This window comes from Diabrotica virgifera, chromosome 5 (assembly GCF_917563875.1).
Source record: "Diabrotica virgifera virgifera chromosome 5, PGI_DIABVI_V3a".
Taxonomy (NCBI): domain Eukaryota; kingdom Metazoa; phylum Arthropoda; class Insecta; order Coleoptera; family Chrysomelidae; genus Diabrotica; species Diabrotica virgifera.
In genome coordinates, this window is record NC_065447.1 from 39,821,065 (window position 1) to 39,829,488 (window position 8,424).

Genomic DNA, 8,424 nt, shown 5'->3' on the forward strand with positions numbered 1-8,424 from the left:
TGTTAAAACATCTTGTCTAGCATGCAGTGATAAGTTTTTGTGTACCAACTGCTTTTTTGACACTCATTACTGTCAAGCAAAAAAATGAACATTGTGTCCAAAAATGGTACACATAGTTTCTAAGAAGATAATTACGCATTTATTTCTGCCAGAAACTGTGTGTACCATTTTTGACACGGCCCTTACACATGATTTTTTTTCAAAAAAATACCTAAATGTTGATATTTACATGTTTTTAGTATTAAATATTGTGAATTTTACCAAAATAATTTCAGTTTCTGACAAAAAACTTCAAATTTATAGCCAGTAGCCAAAGTGTTAACAATCTTTGTCAAAATCAACCTCCGTCAATTTGTGATACTCAATTGGTACTGAACGGTATCAGAAATAACGACTCTTCGTAATCTCTACGTAAATCTAAGAAATCAAAGACTTTACCTGAAGATGATTAGAATTTAGCAGAAGATTTTAAATTGCACTAGTTCTTTCTTCCTTATTCTTCTTCTTTTTGTATAGACATGACTCTGTCTGTTTTTTCAATGTGCCTCTAGTAAGTTGTCGTTCCATCGTTTTCGTGGTCTTCCCACTGATCGTCTTAATATTGGTGAACCGTAGAATGCTGTCCTGAGTATTCTATTTTTGTTGTCATTCGGCTTATGTGGTCATTCCATTCTATCCTTGTGTTTCTTCATCATCATCATCAGTGGCATTACAGCTCTTTATGAGCCAAAGCCTTCTTCAGAACAATCCTCCATTCGCCCCTGTCTCTGGCAACTCTCCTCCATGCTCTAATTCCAATAGATTTTAAATCAGTTTCTATGTTGTAAAAAACCATACAGAAGTAAAAACTTATTTTGTATATTGGTATAAAAAGTTTTATTAAAAAACATAAAAGTCCTCCAAAAGGATTTGCAAAACGTTTTCAATCTGAATCAGATCATCCTCAGTGCCTAGAACGAAGTATTTTCACGTTAAAATGAATGCAAAAGGTTTAAAATTGTGACTAGGTTAAAGAAAAAAGTGGCAATACTTACGTTCTGCTTCGTAAAAGAAACTAGCAACTTTTTTAAAAAGGTTACATCGATATAAATGGTTTACATAATAATTAAGTGATATTTGTAGCGACTCCAAGACGATGTTACAAGATGAAATGTGCTAGGAGTGCTCAAAGGGCAACATGGTTCCCTGCTCGTTAAGAACTCGTGGTTCTTGCCAGTTCAATGGACACAGACCAACTAAAGTGAAGGAGATGACAATCCAATTATCAGACCGAAGTGACATGACAAGATAGGTAGTCAATTTTTGGTTATGAATTTCAAATTATTATTGTTGTTTAAAAAATTTTTGGATTATATATTAGTAACTGTATAAAATTGAAATTTAAATTATAATAATTAGATTTTATTGTAAAAGCATATAAGGCAACTCTCTACTCTCTGTTACAGAAAGAACTGTTGTTAGTGTTAGGTAGATAAAATGCTAGTCAGTGACGTCATCGGTGATTAAATATGAGAAAGAAGGCAAACAGTTTTATTTAGTTTGAAAGAAAAGGAAAATTAGTTCTATGTACGCCACCTATATGATAGGTACCAAGATAAGGTGTATAATAATGTTGTAAAAATAGCTAGGTGATGTTGGTTGCCTATGTATATGTTTGTAATGTTTATTGACAAATTGAAAATATTATAATTTAATTGGTTGTCTGAATTAGAGAACTAAAAACTAGAAAAGATAATGGAGCAAACAGACTGATATGAAAGTAATGTATATCATTGTGAAGCTTCCCACATAGGCGAGAAGATTGTTTAGCAAAATCAAGTTGAGAACGAGTGATGGTGGTTGCCTGATATTCTAGGTTGAAATTAAAATTGTTTAATTAAAATTACTGAGAAAATATTAGTTATTTAATGATAATTACCTAAAAGATGTTGTCAGAAAATTTTTTATAAAAAATTTTAAATTTTATAATTATGATTTAAAAGAATCCAGTCAAAGATGGACTAACCTGAATGATAAGATCAGAAATGCAAAATGAATTATGTGTCAAACAATTGTTATTATTAAACTGAATGGATGAAGTTAATGAGTTATAACATAAGAGGCAACCATAGGAATTAGTTAGGGTGTGAGTGTATATTGGAATGATATTTATATAATACAGGCTGAAAGTTGGGGTTATTGTCAATATGAGGAAAAGATCTTGATGGAATAATTCATTGGATGGGTTAACTGAAAATTTGAAATTTTATAGTCAGTAGTGGAAAGCAGGTTGATATATTGTTGAGAGAAAAAAAAAGTAGAGAGTAGTGTTGCCAAATGGAAAAAAGAAGAAGAACAACCAGATCAAGAAATGCATGGGGAACCGGAAACATCAGAAACAAGAGGTATGGCCATGTAACTATGTGGATTGGGAAAATGTATGAGAGAGGAATGGTAATGGAAGAAGGTAAACTTTGTTGTGGTTGGTAATCTAACTTAGATTTAAGGAAAATGTGTGAGGGAAGATAGGAAGAGAAAGGAGGTAAACTTTGGTAAGGGTGGGATAGATAAAAAAGGGGGGGCAGAAAGAAAAGAATAAAAGAGCATATTTGAAAGTGTTAATGGGTGATTAGTAAGGAAATAATAAATGTTAAATGTAAGTGGGGTGAAAGGAAAGAGGGAAACAAAGTAAGGAGATGAATGATGAAACAAAAATATATAAAAATAAATAAAGAGATAAAAAATAAAACAAAATTATATAAAATAAAGAAAAGAATGGAGGATTAGATCAAAATATTGTTAAGGGAATAATTGTCGGTGAATAGGAGTAAAAGGTCGATTTAAAGTAGTCTGGCGGTTAACGCAATTGGGGCTAGTCCTCATGTCTCTAGAGATCTCCAGGTCCTCATACAAATCCAACCGTAAAGAGTTCCTATCCTGAATATTGTGAATTAGTTTGACACCCTCAGGGATGTTGAGGTGGTGTTTGTTAACTTTAAGGTGGTGGGAGAAAGCTGATGTATTATCTCTTTTTGAATGTTCGGCAGATCTAGTTGAAAGTGATCTATAAGTCCTACCTATATACGAAGCATCACAATCAGAACAAGTCAGCCTGTAGACTCCACTACGATTCGTGTAGTCTACTGTATCTTTAGTATTAGTTAAAAATTGATTAAGAGTATTACTAACTTTGAAGGAGATATGTATGTTATCAGAAGAGTTGGATATGATGCGTTTGATCTTTTCGGATAAGGTGGGGTTGTGAAATGGTAGTGACCTATAAACTGGAGAAGAAGAAGAGGCCTGGTGATAAGCGGAGTTGTGTAGCAATCTAGATTCTCGTTTACGAATGAGTTTATCTATTATATAGGGATCATAACCATTATTGACAGCTATTTGTTTTATAATGTTAAGTTCTGTATTGAAAGAGTCATTTGACATCGGTATGGAATAAAGTCTATGTATGAAACTTCTAAAAGCCGCTAATTTGTGTGATTGAGGGTGATTGGAAGAAAAATGAATGACATGGTCAGTTTGGGTTGGTTTACGAAAGATACCAAAGCTGAATCGGTCGTTAAGTCTGGTGATAGATAAATCAAGAAAATTGATGGACTGAGATGATTCTAGTTCCATTGTGAATTTGATGTTTGGGTGAATTTGATTAATTTTAAGAAGTAATTGTTGAGCTGAGTTATGATCAGCAGAAATGAAGAGTAAACAATCATCTACGTAACGGAACCAGTGTAAAATTTCTGGATTTTTCATGATATAATTGGATTCTAGATGATCCATAAAGACATCAGCTAGGAACGGGGACAAGAAACTACCCATAGCTAGGCCATCGGATTGTTAGTTTTATCAATACTCCAGTGTCTATTTTATCTAAATTCATACTTACTACCTTAAAAAGCTTAATCAACTTCACTCCCCAATTTACTGTACTAAATTCATGCCAATTAGTTGAGAAACTTCAACTCATCAATCTTAATCCTGACATTACTATGCTTTCTTTTGACGTTAGCAACTTATTCACTTCAGTGCCCAAAATTGAAACTCTAAGTCTGGTAAAAACACTCTTAGTCAATAAGTCTATTCAGCCCAACGTCATTTCTCCGATATTAGATATCCTTGAATTATGTCTGTCTCAAGATTTCTTTCAATTTAATAACAAATTTACAAACAACCCGATGGCCTAGCTATGGGTAGTTGCTTGTCCCCGTTCCTAGCTGATGTCTTTATGGATCATCTAGAATCCAATTATATCATGAAAAATCCAGAAATTTTACACTGGTTCCGTTACGTAGATGATTGTTTACTCTTCATTTCTGCTGATCATAACTCAGCTCAACAATTACTTCTTAAAATTAATCAAATTCACCCAAACATCAAATTCACAATGGAACTAGAATCATCTCAGTCCATCAATTTTCTTGATTTATCTATCACCAGACTTAACGACCGATTCAGCTTTGGTATCTTTCGTAAACCAACCCAAACTGATCATGTCATTCATTTTTCTTCCCATCACCCTCAATCACACAAATTAGCGGCTTTTAGAAGTTTCATACATAGACTTTATTCCATACCGATGTCAAGTGACTCTTTCAATACAGAACTTAACATTATAAAACAAATAGCTGTCAATAATGGTTATGATCCCTATATAATAGATAAACTCATTCGTAAACGAGAATCTAGATTGCTACACAACTCCGCTTATCACCAGGCCTCTTCCCTAATAACACAAAACATTCCATGAATGTTCCTAGAATGTACACACAGGACATTGAAAACATTCCTGGAATGTCCCCAAATGCACACGAATGTCCCTGGAAAGTACCAGGAAAGTGCTGTGTCAGCATTTTAAATATTCTTAGAATGTTCTGTTGGAACATTCCATGAATGTCTACGAATGTTCTTTGGACATTCACAGTCTATTTTTTAGACTGAATGTCTTGTTGGAACATTCCATGAATGTTCTTTGGACATTCACAGTATATTTTTAGACTGAATGTCTTGTTAGAACATTCCATGAATGTCTACGAACGTTCTTTGAACATTCACAGTATATTTTTTAGACATTCACTGAAATATATCGTCAGTAATGTGACAATACCTCCTATATGTTTTTTCATGAGGTTTGCAGGAGACGAAAAACATTTTTTAAGGTCACTTTCTGGTTTCGTACGTATTCTGACTTTTTTTGTAGTAAATAGATAGTTGAATTTACTGCAAAACAAGTCAAAAAATATATGAAAACAGGAGGTGGCCGAAACAAGTTTTTAGTCTATCTTACAAATCTCTTGAAAAAAACAGATAGGAGGTACTGTCACATCACTGACGATATATGGCCATACCAAATAATACATCCTTGATAAATATAAACATTTTTATTGCAAAAAATCTTTACATACATTTTTTAATGTAATTTGCTGACATTCCTAAATATTATAAAAAATGTGTCACATTTGCTTTGTAAACCTTTCTTTTGCTTTTCGTAGCCACATATTCCGTTTCCTTTCTGGTTTTTTGTAGACCACTTCTCTCAGCTGATTCTAAAAGAAAATAAAATAAAAGGTAATTTTTCTATCCTTTACAATTAACAATCAGAAGAAATATTATTTACAGGTAATAATATGCATAAATAATAATAATAAAAAAATAAATATTAAATAATATTTAAATAAATAATAAATAATATTTAATAAATAAAATAATAATAATGAACATTTTGTATTTTGACAACGACATCCGATGTGGAAGTAGAAACCTTAATAAAATTATTTTTTCAAGTAAATTGTGGCTTATTTCCCCATTAGAATAATTAATTACAAAAAAGCCACAAAGAAATAGATTTTTCACAAACAAATAAGTATTTAGTATTCATTATATTTATTGTTTTTATTATTTACTTTAATGTCCTACTGGTACATTATTTGACAAATAATGACATTTCGAAGTCTGTTAAGTACGATATAACGCCCTTGGGCATTAAATTTAAATAACGACTTAGATACTGTCAAGTTGACAAATATCAACCTAAGTAAAACTATGGTTACCACAATTACGTTACTACTGTTACTGGTAAATGTACTTATTTAAAAACTAATCAATTCAAAATTCATTCAAATTTTTCGCATATAAAGAATAATTTAGTCGGGCATTAAACGTTGAAGGCACCACAGGTATTATAATAATAACGCTTTCGGTCAACGTATATCCCTATAATACCCTTGGTACCTTAATAACTGTAACATAAGATTATACCTTAATTCTTGTTTTCGATTTCTGATGTTTTTATTTATTTACATTGAATATTAATCTGTTTTGTTGTATAATCTACTTCGCAATAATTATGTGATATATTTGACTTAAAATGAATTCAAAAATTTTTTGTAGTTGGGCAACAATGTCAACTTAGATCTCCGATGTAGATAATGAATTACAACAGTATCTATATTGTACGGACTGTATTATTAATTAGGTTATGCATATACCTGTGTGACATAAGCTATTGGAACAGCACAGTCTCTCAAACGAACAGATGAAAGTGAAGTTCTGTCAATATCTTTTTCTAAAAAGTGTTTTGAACATACTCCTCTATTAACAAATCTGATCTATACTTCATGTCTTCTTCGCAGGATCTTCTGGAAAGCTAAAAATACAAAATATATGCATTACTAAGCATTATTAACAAATTTTAGTTTTAAATAAAAAATATGATTAATGAACTCACGAAATTATTATAAAACAGCTTAGAAATTGTTTATTAGTATAGTCGGTTCCCCAAACTCAGACACAACTGGCTAGTGATTTTAGTAGGTAATTTTTTTTGTTTTTGGCCAATTTTGCCAAAATTACAGTAATTAGTACTGAGACTGAGTTTAGCAAATCGACTATAATATTCTGTGTATTCATTAGTTGGTACTGCATATTATAGTGTGTGGTCTACCATCCTATTTATAAACGCATACACTAGCAAAAACGCAAAAAGAATTATTTTAGTTTTACAAATCCTTTTGTTATTACCTATCTCTATTTACTATTTTAGTTAGGAATAAGCGAAGTTTGTGGCTTATTCACAATTATTATTAAAATAATAAATGGATATGACCAATTATTAACTTATAAAATAAAATAATAATTCTTCTGATTTATGCCTTTTATTCACTTTGTTATATCTACGTTACTTAAAAGATTTTTTATGAATAGTATTAATTTATTTTCTGAAATACAGGGCATGCTTTCGTTTACATATTTGCATACTAACCTTTTAATAGGGCTTTTCATTCAGTCATTTGTTTTGAGCTTCTGTCATAATTGAAACGTTATTCCTGCAGATTTTTTTATCTACATTTGTTTCTGCTACTCCAACTGCGTTAAAAACAGGACACCATTTTATGCACTATGTTAATAATACTATTAAAGCTATTATAAAAGTATCCGAATTAAAAAAATATTCTTAAAAAGCACAAATAATACAAACAACTAAAAACAATCCACGGCAAGGCAAGGTCGCCAAGATGAAGATGCCAAGATGGCCGAAGCGAGGTCGTTGGTTGGTCGTTTTTAGTCACGTGATGCCCTCTCAAGCGCCATGCACAAAAATATATGCACGGCGAATTTGAAAATGAACGCAAAAGAAATAAATATAAATGCCTCTCTTGGGTTTTGCATAAGTTATAAGTATTTTTTTTATTAACAAAATCGCATTCCAAATTGAATATTCGCGAACAATAATTTTTATTACATTTGTATGTTTATAATCTTGGGAAACTCTTTAAATTTGACATATTATTGCACTGTAGGCCTAAAATGTCACTTAGTTTGTCTGGTATGTTATAAGTAATGTTGTATCTCTTACACGTATGTATTATTTCGCAACTTAAAATATAGGAACATTGGTAGTATGTTCACAGAATGTCTTATGGTAACATTCCAGGAATAATTTAAACAGATGTTCACCGAATGTTCCCTAAACGTCCAGGACATTCAAATATTGATAGAACTTTGGTAGTACATTCCTGGAATGTTGTGTGTTGTTAGGGTTCTTCTTCTCCAGTTTATAGGTCACTACCATTTCACAACCCAACCTTATCCGAAAAGATCAAACGCATCATATCCAACTCTTCTGATAACATACATATCTCCTTCAAAGTTAGTAATACTCTTAATCAATTTTTAACTAATACTAAAGATACAGTAGACTACATGAATCGTAGTGGAGTCTACAGGCTGACTTGTTCTGATTGTGATGCTTCGTATATAGGTAGGACTTATAGATCACTTTCAACTAGATCTGCCGAACATTCAAAAAGAGATAATACATCAGCTTTCTCCCACCCCCTTAAAGTTAACAAACACCACCTGAACATCCCTGAGGGAGTCAAACTAATTCACTATATTCAGGATAGGAACTCTTTACGGTTGGATTTGTATGAGGAC

At 31.8% G+C, this 8,424-nt stretch overlaps 1 long non-coding RNA gene across 1 annotated transcript; it reads right to left on the reverse strand.

Annotated features, from left to right (window-relative positions):
- Window positions 1-5,354: 5,354 nt before the first annotated feature.
- Window positions 5,355-7,695, reverse strand: LOC126885694 (uncharacterized). Its single transcript, XR_007698430.1, has 3 exons — window positions 7,250-7,695; window positions 6,477-6,634; window positions 5,355-5,534 (listed from the first exon to the last, which is right to left on the reverse strand). It is a non-coding gene; the product is annotated as an uncharacterized LOC126885694 (long non-coding RNA).
- Window positions 7,696-8,424: the final 729 nt, after the last annotated feature.